Genomic DNA, 15,880 nt, shown 5'->3' on the forward strand with positions numbered 1-15,880 from the left:
ATTTCATTTATAGCATATGCATTTGGTCAAAGCTATGATTTTTCCAGTAGTCACATATAAATGTGAGACTTGGATGATAAAGAAGGCTGAGGGCCAAAGAATTGATGCTTTTGAACTGTGGTATTGGAGACAACTCTTGAGAGTCCCTTGAACAGCAAGGAGATCCAACCAGTTCATCCTAAAGGAAATCAATCCTGAATATTCATTGGAAGGACTGATGCCGAAGCTGAAGCTCCAATACTTTGGCTACCTGATACAAAGAGCCTTAGAAAAGATCCTGATGCTGGGAAAGATTGAAGGCAGGAGAAGGGGCTGACGGAGGATGAGATGGTGTGATGGTATCACCGATTTGATGGATATGAGTTTGAGCAAACTCTGGGAGATGGCGAAGGACAGGGAAGCCTGGTGTGGTACAGTCCATGGGGCTGCAAAAAGTTGGACACAACTGAGTGACTGAACAATAGCAACATATTCTCTGGCAGTTTGGGACAAAAACTGTATAGAACATTCATCTTCAGTTGACCACTTACATATGTATGTTTTCATCCTTTGACATGCTGTACCAAACTGTAGCTCAGCAAGAGAAGTATTTTAAGTCGCTGGAGAATTGTCTGTCCTCTAGCTGGTTTAGCCAGCAGACTAATACATATGCAGCAGAGAGAGTCTGCATCTACATAGGGCAAATGATATTCTATCTTGATGGTTATTGAGGAACCCCTCCCCTTTTCTTGTTCTACCTTAGAGGAATGAATTTTAACTCATGTAGGCCTTAAATTATTAAAAAATTAGTCAGTGCTCACAAAATATGAAGACAGATTTTAAAATCATTTCTTTTTGATAAGAGAATTATAAATGGAAGTTAATTCATTTTTCTCTATAAGACATATTAATATTTTCTATAAATTTCTCAAATTATTAAGTAGAGGGCTGTAAGTGTTCTTTAAGTAGATATATTACAGAACCTTCTCAGATAGATGTACAATAAATGACCATACTAAGCAACTATATTCAGTTATCACAGGTTTGCTTAATAAATCATTACTGTTTAGAGTGTTAGTTTGTTGGTTCTTAGAATTTTTTCAATTATAATTGGGCCAATATATGCAATTTGGAATCAGAATGAAATGACATTTTTTAGTTTCATTCTTTTATTATTTAGACCCATATAAATTCTCCTCAAATGTTTCATTCATATAAATAATAATGATCTTAGACATGCATTGAGCTAGGCACTGTTCAAATTGCATGTATTTATTACTCCCCGAACCCTTTGAAGAAGATCTTATTCTCATTTGCACGAGAGGAAACTGAGGGAGAGAAATTTTTAAGCCGTTTTCCCAAGGTCAAATAGTTGTAAACAAAAGAGTCAGGATTAGAAACCAAGCAGTCTGTTGACTTTTAACCTTAATGCTTTTGTGCCTCAAAGGAAAAAATCTGTTTATGCACATTAAAAAATTAATTTGTATGTCTAGCAAATTTATACATGCATGTAGTTTAAAGAGGTAAGAAGATATAGAAGGCTTTATAAAAAAGATTTATCCCCTAGAAAAAGTTTCCCAGCTCCCATCCCTAGAACAATCACTTTGAAACTTTTTAACATTCTTTTTTTGGTGTTTTTGGTCACATCTCTAAATAACATTTTTCTTTACTACTTTATATCCCCAACTTTGGAATTTTTTTTTTTCCTTACCATATAAGGGCAATTTAGCTATTTTCCACACAACTCAGCACACTTTTTTTTTTAGGTCAATATGCTGCATTTATGTTGTTATAAGTGTGTGCTCATATTGGTGAAGTGAAAGTCTCTCAGACATGTCCAACTCTTTGCGACCCCATGGACTACACAGTCCATGGAATTCTCTAGGCCAGAATACTGGAGTTGGGGTAGCCGTTCCCTTCTCCAGGGGATCTTCCCAACCCAGGGACTGAACCCAGGTATCCCATATTGCAAGTGGATTCTTTACCAGCTGAACCACCAGGGAAGCATGATATTGGTAAATGAATTATTATCAGGTATCCTTGGTTTCCTCTCTTGCACAGTTCTTGGTTCCCCTGTCATCAATAATCATCTATTTATGAATCTTTTATTCATATTATTGCTTAGTTTACTGTGGATTTATCATAATTTATTCCCAAACTCTCACCAATAGTATGTGGTTATTCAGTTGTCAAGTCATGTCCAACTCTTTGCAACCCATGGACTACAGCACACCAGGCTTCCCTGACCCTCACCATCTCCTGGAGTTTGTCCAAGTTCATGTCCATTTTATAAATACCTTCAAAGACATTAACTCTTTCATGTTCTTGAACTAATCTCTCCCAAAGGTAGGGTGACCACTAAGCTCACTGCCTGGCTCATGTCCTGGGAATCTCTCTTCCTCATGATTCTGGGGATCCCCTTTGCCTTTCCCTGGAGTGGTAGCCCCTGTTCCTGAATACTGTGCATATATTTTTCTTGTCTACTGCTCTGGCTTAATGGAGTGCATTCTCCATTAATTATATGAGAAAGGGTATGTGAGAGAAAAAATTTTGAGACCTTCTCTGAAAAATATTGTTTATTAAATGTGTGGATACTTAAAATTGCTTAGATGACTCGCTGGAGCTTAGTAAGCAAAAGATATATGTCTAGGTACATAATTTTGCCTTCATCCTTGACTGATAATTTGAAAAAAGCATTGTGTTTTAGGTTGTAAATAATTTTCTTTTCTCAGAATTTTGAAGCCATTCTCACGTTGTCTTCTAGGCTCCAGTATGCAATTTGAGAAGTCCAATGTCTTTCTAATGGTTTAGGCTTCTCCCTGGAGAAGGAATTGGCAACCCACTCCAGTATTCTTGCCCAGGAAATCCCATGGACAGAGGAGCCTGGTGACCTACATACAGTTCATTGCATCCCAAGAGTCAATCAGGACTTTGCAACTAAACCTACCTACCTAACCTGTAATTGACATTTTTAAATTTTCTGATGATATTAGGTCATTTTCCTTCACTTTACTGGGCACTCAGTGGTCCTTTTCAATCTAGATATTCATAGATTTTAAGCCTGCCAGTATTCTTGAATCATGTCTTTGGTGATTTGTTTCATATCCTCTCACCCCAACATTTTTGTCTCCTTTTTCTTTTTTTCTGTCTCTATTATTTGGATGTAAAACTTCCTGGTTATCTAACTTATTTACTTTCCTGTTTCCCTGTTATTTGTCATTTTCATCTAATATCTTAGATGAGGATTTCTTCCACTTTTTCTTCCAACCCTTATACTGAGCTTTCTATTTCTGCAGTCCTTTTTATACTTCAAGACTACTCTTTCTCTTTCTATGCTTTTTAAAATAGAATATTGGTTTTATTTTATGAATGCAGTGCATTTTCCTCTTCAGACATTTATGATAAATTATTTAAAATGTTCTTCTCTTAATGGAATCCCTGTATCCTCCTGATTGCTTCTATGAATTTGATTTGGCTTCTGTCTTTCATGTCAGAAGATTTTTCCACATGTTTGAACCTAGCTCTGCACTGATAATTAACATCTGGATAATGAAACACAAATTGAAAGCTCTGTGCAAATGAGCATGTGATGGATGACAATGGAATTCAGTATAGGGTGTTCTAGTGCATTCTCTGGAGAAAGTCTATTGTTAATATCTTTACATATTTTATTTTTAGTTGATTTCCTTAGAAACTACTCCAGAACTCCTGTCCATAGACTCTAAGCCAATCTTTTAGCACTCCGTTTGCTGTGTAAACTTGCAGTTATTTCCCCTCAGTTCATTGTGAAACTTGGATTCAGTTTTGCAGTGTTCCCCAGTGTAGAGCATAAATGTGCCTTCTTCTGCTAGGTTGGTGGCAGGGGGCAGTCATTTAACTGAACAGAATATGGAAGATGATCTGGGTGTTTGTTTCCTAAAAAGACTCTTTATTCATCTTCTCTGCCACTCTGAGGGGTATTTGGTGCTGTCTATTCCCGAGGCTTTGGAGTTCTGTGGTGCAAAACAAATGGTTTCTTGGCTTTTCTCCCTGAGTGTTTAAGATTCAGCTTTATCAGATCTGAAAAGTCGATCGTCACTCCTTCACCTGCTTTCCAGTTTCCAAAATTGTCTTCTTGTCTCTTCTGTCATTCTCATTGCCTGTATAGATATATAATTTAAAAACAAAAAGTAAAAGTTGAAATGTAAATGTAATGGGGTTTCAGGAAAGAGCAGATGCCAGTACATGCATTTAACTATTTTTTCTGGGAAATTTCATTGTGGATATTTTCCATTTTGTGCAATCATCAGTTTATCTGTTAGATGCCTGAAACTCTGCAATGGTGATTTTGTTTTTGTGTGACACTCTTCTGTCCCTTCCCAGGGATAGAAGTGGGAGAGGGAAAGCTTCACATACATACAATTCAATGCAAGATACAGGGTGCTCAGGGCTGGTGCACTGGGATGACCCAGAGGGATGGGATGGGGAGGGAAGTGGGAGGGGTGTTCAGGATGGGGAACACATGTACACCCATGGCAGATTCATGTCACTGTATGGCAAAACCAATACAATATTGTAAATTAAAACAAACAAACAAACAAACAAAAACACAGGAGGGAAAAAAACTGCATGAGGCAGAAGAAAGGGCATATACTTAGAGGGAAGCGGCTTGTATTTAAATCTACTGCTAATTTAACAGGAGTTGCTAATCTTCTTGGCATATAACTATGTTTATTTATAAAATGAAAATAAATCACCTACCTCCAGTTGCAATTTTCAAATTGAGATAAAGTGCTACCTAACAGAGAGCCTTGGATGTGGTGCCTGGTAGAGGACATTGTCCATTTTGAGAAGGGAGAACATTTGCAGGCTAGGGGTGAGGAGGCTGGAGGAAATCCATTCGAGGTTTTTAGATTTGTATAATCACACCTACTTTGTGTGTTGACGAGGGATAAACCAGCTAGCTAAACAGCTGGCTTCCGAAAGCCCTGTCTAAGTTTCAGGTTCTGTAGTTATTTTTAATAGTGTGTGTTAGTCACTCAGTCATATCCAACTCAACTCTTTGCTATCCCATGGACTGTAGCCCACCAGACTCCTCTGTCCATGAAATTCTCCAGGCAAGAATCCTGCAGTGAGTTGCCATTTCTTTCTCCAGGGGGATCTTCCTGACCCCGGGATCAAACTCATGTCTCTCATATTGCAGGCAGATTCTTTACCATCTGAGCTACAAGGGAAGCCCAGTTATTATAATAACCTTATTGCAAAAATTAGGTCACTGAATCACGCTGGTTTAACAGTGAAGTGTGTTTTATAAGGACTATGATTTCAGGCTAACTGGGACTTTTTAAGAAAACCCACAGTGTGTGGTTACCTGAGCTTGTGTCAACAGTTGTGGGGTGTGTGTGTGTGTGTTGAACTGAAAACTGAGATAGGTATAACAGAGAGGACTTTGTTGACTCATGCATCCAGTTATTATTAGCACAGAGTGATTCTCTTGCTGGATCCTGATTCAAAGAGAAACCTCTGAAATGCAGAGCAATTGAAGAGAAATATAATGATCATACTTGTGAATATTTCATGGAAGACAGCAGTCTTCCCAAATTATCAGAGAGAAGTGAGTGGCATAGTTAAGGCCCTAGGTAATAGCAAAGTATTTAATAGAGTTGTTCATATGGCTGTAAAGTTGACTTAGAAGAGAAGATAAAGGCTGTTTCCAATTTACCTGTAAACTTTAGTCTTCACCTGTCTTCTTTTCAAGAAAGGCTAAAGTTCTGTTTAAGTGTCTTTTTAGTGGATTGTAAACATCACTGTTTCATTCCAAAGCCAAACCCCCTATAAAAAATAATAGTGTGGCTCCCCACCCCACCTAAATATCCTTTCTTCAGGGTGGGATTGTTTTTTTCTTTACTGAATGAACTCTGTCTCTGGAAAGCTCTTCTTTGAGTATAAATAAGTATAACACTTCTTCAAATGAGGGCTTCTGTAGCCAATTTGATGTTGTACAGTGTGTATCCCCTTTTGGAAAACTAGGAGGACACTTCTGGATTATTTTAAGTCTGGCTATCTACATCCTCTCTGATAACTATGCATCTGTCAGCTCTTCTGTGGTTATTAAATAGTGATGGAATGACAGGTGAGAAATTGTGTTAATTGTACATTGGAGAAAATGCGACAGATTGACTCTCTGCATTGATCTTTTTAGAAAATTACTGATGAAACAACATTCATAATCAGTTGTCTGTAGGAAAACATGAAATGGATATTAAGAGTTTGCGTAAAGAGTGTGCGGGGGGGTGGTGGGTTGGGAGTGGATATGTATTTTAAAATTCTGCTTTCATTAAGGCAAAGCTTTGCTATAAAGCAGTCTTGTGCATTGAAAATTTACTGTCTCTTTTTAAGTGCATGTTTTCCTTTTTAAAGGGATATCTTTCAAAACCTTTTACTTTTTATTTCAAGAATCATGAATGTTTCTCTCCTGCCTCCAGGGCATCATAAATTTCTTAGGCTTGCCATTCAAGGTTTTCTACCCTCTGACCCCAATTTACTTTCCCCATTTGTTTGTCCCTGTTTTCCTCCATAAACCTTTCCTTTCAGCTGAATGGCAATGCTTAGTGTACCCTACAGGCCTTTCAATTTGGCTTCCATCCCCGAAATCCTCTCTTGCCTCTGTACTTTGCTGCTGCTAGCCCTTCTTTCAGATGTGACTGAGGAACTTTCACTTGCGATCCCTGCCCATATATGTTGTCAATCCACCTTGTGCACTTTTGTGCCCCAGCTGGGTCATTCAGGAATCATTTAGCATCAACTTTCAGTTCCTAGTGTACCTCCATTCACCCCATTTAACTCTGTCCAGAATGTAAACTCCTTGAAGGTAACAGACTTCATATTTGTTTCATAGCATTTCTTTCTTCTAACATTAAAAGATCCATTTATGCATCCATTGCTTGTTCCTATATTTTTTTATCTATGTATCTATCCATTTATCATTCATGTATTTTCTGCTGTCTATGCCCCCCTGGAATATAAATTCAGAAAAAAGTCATTGAAAAATTGTGAACATTACAGATGGTACATGGCAGACAGTTTTGGCTCTGAGGCCCATGCTCACAGTCACTAGTCTATACAGCATTATGGTGATGGTCAATAACCCTTGGAAAAAAAGCTTTGCCTAACCTAGAAAGAATATTAGAAAGCAGAGACATTACTCTGCCAACAAAGTTCTGTGTAGCCAAGGCTATGGTTTTTCCAGCAGTCATGTATGGATGTGACAGTTGGACCATAAAGAAAGCTGAGTGTCGAAGAATTGATGCTTTTGAACTGTGGTGTTGGAGAAGACTCTGGAGAGTCTCTTGGACTGCAAGGAGATCAAAGCAGTCCATCCTAAAAGAAATCAGTCCTGAATATTCTAAAACCACTATGAGGTACCATTTCACACCAGTCAGAATGGCTGCGATCCAAAAGTCTACAAGCAATAAATGCTGGAGAGGGTGTGGAGAAAAGGGAACCCTCTTACACTGTTGGTGGGAATGCAAACTAGTACAGCCACTATGGAGAACAGTGTGAAGATTCCTTAAAAAACTGGAAATAGAACTGCCTTATGACCCAGAAATCCCACTGCTGGGCATACACACTGAGGAAACCAGAATTGAAAGAGACACATGTACCCCAATGTTCATCGCATCACTGTTTATAATAGCCAGGACATGGAAGCAACCTAGATGTCTATTAGCAGATAAATAGATAAGAAAGCAGTGGTACATATACACAATGGAGTTATTACTCAGCCATTAAAAAGAATACATTTGAATCAGTTCTAATGAGGTGGATGAAACTGGAGCCTATTATACAGAGTGAAGTAAGCCAGAAATAAAAACACCAATACAGTATACTAACGCATATATATGGAATTTAGAAAGATGGTAACAATAACCCTGTATACGAGACAGCAAAAGAGTCACTGATGTATAGAACAGTCTTTTGAACTCTGTGGGAGAGAGAGAGGGTGGGATGATTTGGGAGAATGGCATTGAAACATGTATAATATCATATATGAAACGAATCGCCAGTCCAGGTCCAATGCACAATACTGGATGCTAGGGGCTGGCGCACTGGGACGACCCAGAGGGATGGTATGGGGAGGGAGGAGGGAGGAGGGTTCAGGATGGGGAACACTTGTATACCTGTGGCAGATTCATGTTGATATATGGCAAAACCAATACAATATTGTAAAGTTAAAAAAAAAAAGAACTGATACTGAAGCTGAAGCTCTGATACTTTGGCCATTAGATGAGAAGAACTAACTTATTGGAAAGACCCTGATGCTGGGAAAGATTGAAGTCAAAAGGAGAAAGGAGTGGCAGAGGATAAGATGGTTAGATGGCATCACCGACTTGAAAGATATGAGTTTGAGCAAGCTCCTGGAGTTGATGAAGACAGGGAAGCCTGGTGTGCTGCAGTTCCATGGGGTTGCAAAGAGCTGGACACAACTGAACGACTGGACTGACTGACTGATAATGACCCCAACATACTTCTTTTTTTTTTTTTTAAGTGTAACATTTATTTTTTATTTATTTTTTTAAAATTTTTTTACGTTTTTATTGCCATATAGTTAGTTCACAATGTGGTGTTAGTTTCCGTTGTACAGCAAAGTGAACCAGTTATACATATACATATATCCCTTCTTTTTTTTTTTTTCCATATAGGTCATTACAGAGTATTGAGTAGAGTTCCCTGTGCTGTACAGTAGGTTCTTATTAGTTGTCTATTTTTCAAAAAGAATGAAATAATGTCATTTGCAGCAACACATATGGACCTAGAGATTGTCATACTGAGTGAAATAAATCAGATAGAGAAAGACAAATATCATATGATATCACTCTTATGTGAAATCTAAAAGACGGTAACAATGCTTTGCTTTTTTCTCCTTCATTAGGAAGAAGCTCTATAGAGCAATAGCAATAAAATTATCTTTAACAGAAATACTTCTGCTATTATTTCTGGTTTAGTAGACATAAATTTATAATGAAGTTTGGGCAATATAACTTTTAAAAAGGTGTTGATCATTAATGGTTAATGTCAGAGAGAAACTGGTTAGACTCTGGATACTTCACCTCTCAAAGGATATTGACACTGATGAAGATTCATTCTTTGACTGTTAAACTTCTCTTGTCTTCCCTAACATCTTTTTTTCTCTGTTCTCCCCTTCCTGCCACCAAATCATTTCTTTATTGCTCCCATGGTTCAAAGATAGATGGTCCTCAGTTTTCTCTTCATAATCTTCTGTGTTTTGTCTGCAATCATTTTTCTAGTCTAGTACTTCTTGACATTGGTGATATATGACACATTACAGTGTCACAATCAGCCATGACATATGTCAAAACCACTCACTTATTCAGAAGCATTGAGTTATAAGCTCAATGGACCTGAGTTTGAACAAACTCCAGGAGGTTGTAAAGGACAGGGAAGCTTGGCATGCTGCAGTCCATGGGGTCACAAAGACTTGGACTGGACTTAGCAACTAAACAGCAACAATAAGCTCCTATGAATCATTTACATTTTTAAGTAATTGGATTCACCTCAATGTTACCATTATAAGGATGTCATATTCACTCATTTGCATTTTAATGGTGGGTGCTTCTTTGTGTTGGGAAAGGTGGAATCAGAGTTAGCTGGAAGTCAATCGCTCATAATTCAGTCTATTTTATGTTTGCTGAAAATATCCAGGAACTGTGGTTATTGATGTGGCATTGATAGAGCAATTTTGAAATACTATAATTTGTTATCTGTGGATATATACTTATATTTGATTCCTTGATTTTACCCTTGAACATATTTTGAATAAGGAAGAGAAATGAAGAAAGCCTGCGTGTTTATCCACATAGAACAGAATAGAGGAGGCTCTAGCTACGGTTTTCCAATCGAAGGCAATGTGATTATCTAAAGGATGTGTGCAATCATACTATTTATACTAATATCATGAATAAGCATAAATATTATCTGTTATACTTTTAAACTATGAAATATGGATTATTTTTATTAGTACATGCTTACTTTTTAAAATATTACCTGTAGAGGTAATATCGAATTGGATCTTTAAAAAATAATTTTATGTAATTTTTATATTAGATCAGCTATATATATTTTTCCCTCCATAAAGTTATATTTGAGATCAGTAAATCGATTTACTAATCATTTTCAGGTAAAATACTTTTGTAAATATGAGCTATAAAAACAGTTTGAGAATTCTGTGCTTTATTTGGCCAGCTGCTTTGTTCATATGCATGTGTATTTGCTTTTCATTACAATCTGAGTATACGCCTGGGAATATGTCTCATGAATGCCATTCATCATCTGTCACGGCAGAAGCAAAGTTGAAAACCTCTGCTTGAGGCTCTTTTGTATACTTCTGTGTAGTGAACTCTGTCCCACAAGTTGATGACTCCTGAATTTCTGCCATTACCCACAATCCTTTGTCTGGAACTGCAGAGTCATTTATTAAGCCCCCCACTGGGCATGTGGATGTCTTACAGGTCCCCAAACATGGCATGTCTGAAACTGAACTCATTTTCTATCTTATTCGCCCAACCCAACTGCTCTTTATTCAGTGTTGTGCATTTTCACTGATTATATTATCATTCACCCACTTCATTTAGAACATTAAGAATAAGATTCCAGGTCTCCAAGGTTGATAGCCTAGTCCTGTTTATCTTCTAAATATCTCTGAGAGCATTTCTATCCTTCCTCAGTGCCATCATCTTAGTACAACTGCTCTTCGCTTTATACTATGACTATTTCATAGCACAGTGGTTCTCAAGTTTCAGCATGCATCAGAAGCATTAAAATAAAAATTGTTGCATTCCCTACTACAGACTTCAGATTCAGTATTTCGAGGGATAGTTCTAAGAGATTACATTCCTTACCTGGTCAGGGTGGCCCTGATGCATCTGTGTTGGGGATCACTTTGAGAACCACTGCCATAACCTGTTAATTGGCCTTCCTGCCACCAGGCTAGTCACCTTACTAATTATTCTCCAAATTGCTTCCAATTTGGTATCATTTTTAAATGTAAATTGTATTATTCCCCCCACCCCAAACCTTTTTACTATCTCAGCATCACACTTAACAATAGCCTTAGTTGAACTCTTAGCACTCAGTATGTGAAACCATGGGACTCTTATTATTTTTATACCCGCACAGAATATATTATAATTTTGTCCCACTGAGGCTAAGAGCTTTCTCTAATGTCTGGGGATGTTTGTAGGTTAATCTGGCCATTAAAATTTGAACTACTATCCAGTTTATACTCCTAGTCACAAGGCTGGCTTCCTTCTTTATCCATACTTTTAAAAGATTTATGTCCTTTCCAGGGATGAGACGAGGATTGGGGTGTATACTTATATAATAAGGGTGGCCCACTGGTAGAAAAAAAATTGTGTAGTTGGGTCTGAGTTATTTTTCTGCCAGTGTTTTCTCCTAGTATTATCCTCTGCTTTAGCCTAAGACACTGGTGGTGGACAGCTATTATCCATCTTATGTGCCATAGTAAGTGACAAACAGGTATCTAGATGGCTCCTCCTCTATTGCCATTTAATATCAGTTTTTAGAAAGGAGCAATATTGCTTCTTTCCTTTATTCCTGGCAACCTCTAAGCACACCACATACTGACCTGGACTTGTCCAGACCTTGTGAGGATGTAAATGCAGATCCTTGCTGCTCAAAGTATGATAAGGGGCCAGTGGAATCCAGAATACACACACTGAATTAAAATGTAAATTTCAATGAGATCCTAGGCTGATCAAGTCTGAGAAGCTCTGGCCTCTCTTGGACACCTAAAAATATTCACATCTCCTGTTGCCATTCTCTGTTCTTTCATAATAGGTGAATTTGTACAATCTATGTTAGCCAGTTTCTTCATCCATAAAATGGGAACTGTAATGCTTACGTTGGTGATTTATAATGATGTATGAAATTATTCAGCACAGTACCTTAGATGTGGCAGGCAGTCTGTAGTAGTAGCCATTATTAAGTCTACATCTCTCATCTTCTTGACTTTTAACAGTTTTTTGGAAGTCTTCATAATTGAGTCACCTACTTCCCCAAACAAATACTAATCTGCATCAGGGGTGCTGATGCCTGAAAATTAAATGAGAATGGGATTGTAACTGGTTTACAATTAAAGATATGTGTAATTTTCAATTAAATTGCATAAATGGTACAGTTTTGGGAAGCTAAGAGTTTCCCTGCCTTCCAGGGTTGAGTGGTTGATTTATAGAAATATCAAATATTAATGCTTGTAGCTCTGATCTGGAAGAATATATTAAAGGACAAGCTGTATCATAGAAGGAAAACACAAACAAAAAACATAGTGAGACACTACCAAAACCTATTAGAATAACTAAAATTAAAAGTACAATAATACCAAGTGTTGGTGAAGTTGTAAAGCTGTAATTCTCTTACACTGGTGGGGATATAAAATAGTACAACCGTTTTAGAAAAGTGTTCAGTAGTTTCTTATAAAGTTAACAAGAATAAAAGGGATAAACTCTAGCCATCATAAAATCAGTAAAGATGTGGTTAACTCAACAACACTGTCACCAACTGGGTATAATTAACATCTATAGACTCTCTCATCCAACAACAGCAGAATACACATTCTTCTGAAGTTCTCATGGAACATTCACCAAGACAGACCACATTTTGGACCATAGAACACACCTTAACTAATCCAAAAAAACTGAAATCATACAATGTATGTACTCAGACCACAGTATAAGTAAAAACCAATAATAGGAAGAGATTAAATTCCCAGATAAATGAGATTAAACGACACAGTTCTAAGTAACATAAGGGTCAAAGTCGAAGCCTCAATTTTTTTTTTTTTTTTTTATAATTTTGAGCAAGATGAAAATGAAAACACAACTTAAGAAAATTTGTGAGATTGGTGAAAGCAGTGGTTCTGGGGAAATACATATTAATGAATGCATATAGTGGAAAGGAAGAAACATTTAGAATCACTAATCCAACTTCCACCTTTGTTGTTTAGTCACTAAGTTGTGTCCCACTGTTTGCAATCCTGTGGACTGGAGCCTGCCAGACTCCTCTGTCCATGGGATTTCCCAGGCAAGAATACTGGAGTGCGTTGCCATTTCCTTCTCCAGGGGATCTTCCCGACCCAGAGATTGAAACCATGTCTCCTGCATTGCAAGTGGATTCTTTACTGCTGAGCCACCAGGAAGCCCAATTTCTACCTTTGGAACCTAGAAAAAGAAGAGAAAATTAAATCTAAAGTAAGCAGAGGAAAAAAACAATATTAAGAATTTGAGCAGAAACCCAAGAAATTGAAAAGAAAAAAATTAATATATAAATTCAACAAAATAAAAAAGTAATTCTCTGAAAAGATCAGTGAAATTGAGAAGTGTCAAGATAATTAAGGGAAAAAAAAAGGACACAAATTACTACTTTCAGAAAAGACTGGATATCTTACTACAGATACTTTTGACATTAAAACGATAATAAAAGAATACTATTAACAACTTTTTTTCTCACAAATTTTTTATAACCTAAATGAAAGATAGTAATTCCTTGAAAGACCCATGTTGTCAAACTTGCACAGGAAGAAACAGACAATCTGATACACCTATATGTAGATTTAAAATTGACTCAACAAATTAATAACCTTCCAAAACAGAAATTTCCAGGCCCAGATGCATTAACTAATGAATTTCACCAAATGTTTAAGGAAGAAATGATACCAGTTTCCTACAATATCTTTCAGAGGATAGAAGCAAAAGGAATATTTTATAACTCATTCTATGAGGCCAGCATTACCCTGATTACAAAGCCAGACAAAGATACTACAAGAAAGGAAAGCTGCAAACCTATATCTATCATGATCATAGATGCAAAAATTCTCAACAAAATACTAACAAATTGAATTCAGCAATGTGTAAAAAAAAATTACACACCACAATCAAGTGATATTTATCCCAGATATGCAGGGTTGTTTCAACATTCAAAAAATTACTTAATGTAATTCATCACTTCAACAGGCTGAAAAATAAAAATGATCCTATCAATAGATGTAGAAAACCATTTGACAAAACTCAACACCCATTCATTATAAAAAGCTGTCAGTAAATTAGTAGAGGAAAACGGCATCAACTTGATAAAGAATGTTGCTGTAGTTTAGTCGCTAAGTCGTGTCTAACTCTTGGGACCTTATGGACTGCAGCCTGCCAGGCTCCCCTCTCCATGGGATTTCCCAGGCAAGAATACTGGAGTGGATTGCCATTTACTTCTCCAGGGCAACTTCCCAACCCAGGGATTGAACTTGTGTCTTTTGCATTGCAGGCAGATTCTTTATCACTGAGCCACTGGGAAGTCCTGTGATAAAGAATACTTACAAATAATCTACAACTAATACCATAGTTTGTAATGAGAAATAGAGTTTTCCCACTAAGATCAAGTCCAAGGCAAGGATGTCTTCTTTTACTACTCCTTTTAAATATTATCCTGGAGTTTCTAGCTAATATATTAGGACAAGAAAAGGAGATTAAAAAATATAGATTGAAAAAGAAAAAATAAAACTGTCTTTGTTTTCAGATGACAAGCTCATCAAGAAACCCTGAAAGAATAAATGAAAAAAAACAAAACCCAAAAAACTCCTGGAACTCATAAGTGATTAGAAAGATTGCAGGTTACTGGGTTAATATACCAAAGTCATTTGTTTTCTTATACACCAGTTTTCACTAAAACTACAATATCATTTACTTTAGCATTTCCAGAAATGAAATATGTTGGTATAAACCTAACAATGTATATATATAAAACCTGTATGAGGAAAACTATGAAACTCTGATGAATGGAATCAAAGAAGTACTAATAAATTGAGAAACATTCCATATTCATGGATAGGCAATATTGTTAAGTTTTCAAGATATCAAATATAGATTCAATGCAAACTTAATTAAAATACCAGGAAGTTATTTTATAAATATTGACAAACTGATTCCAAAGCTTGTATTTAAAGTGCAGACCCAGAACAGCCAGCGCACTATTGAAGAAGAACAAAGCTGGAGGACTGGCAGCCCTCGACTTCAAGACTTCCTATGAAGCTGCACCAGTCATAACACTGTGGTATTGGCAGAAGGACGGATGAATAAGTCAGTGGAAGATAATAGAGAGCCCAGAAACTGACCCATATGAATATTTAACTGATCTTTGGAAAAGGAGCAAATGCAGCATGATGGGTAGTCTTTTCAACAAGTGGTGCTGAAACAATTGGACATTATATATGCAACAAATTAATCTAGACACAGGCTTCAAACCTTTGACAAAAAATTAACATAGAATGGATCATAGCTTTCTACATAAAATGTAATACTACAAAATGCTAGGGAAAGTCTCAGTTCAGTTCAGTTCAGTCGCTCAGTCGTGTCCGACTCTCTGCGACCCCATGAATCGCAGCACGCCAGGCCTCCCTGTCCATCACCAACTCCCAGAGTTCACTCAGACTCACGTCCATTGAGTCAGTAATGCCATCCAGCCATCTCATCCTCTGTCGTCCCCTTCTCCTCCTGCCCCCAATCCCTCCCAGCATCAGAGTCTTTCCCAATGAGTCAACTCTTCGCATGAGGTGGCCAAAGTACTGGAGTTTCAGCTTTAGCATCAGTCCTTCCAAAGAAATCCCAGGGCTGATCTCCTTCAGAATGGACTGGTTGGATCTCCTTGCAGTCCAAGGGACTCTCAAGAATCTTTTCCAACATCACAGTTCAAAAGCATCAATTCTTCGGCGCTCAGCTTTCTTCACAGTCCAACTCTCACATCCATACATGACCACAGGAAAAACCATAGCCTTGACTAGACGGACCTTTGTTGGCAAAGTCATGTCTCTGCTTTTCAATATGCTCTCTAGGTTTGGTCA

At 37.3% G+C, this 15,880-nt stretch overlaps 1 protein-coding gene across 19 annotated transcripts in view; it reads left to right on the top strand.

Moving 5' to 3' along the window:
- NELL1 (neural EGFL like 1) overlaps positions 1–15,880 on the top strand; it is a 1,048,536-nt gene that overhangs the window by 686,105 nt on the left and 346,551 nt on the right. The window lies entirely within an intron of this gene.

Source organism: Bos grunniens, chromosome 29, assembly GCF_055505025.1.
Source record: "Bos grunniens cultivar Pamir isolate PY7600 chromosome 29, Bosgru_T2T1.0, whole genome shotgun sequence".
Lineage (NCBI taxonomy): Eukaryota > Metazoa > Chordata > Mammalia > Artiodactyla > Bovidae > Bos > Bos grunniens.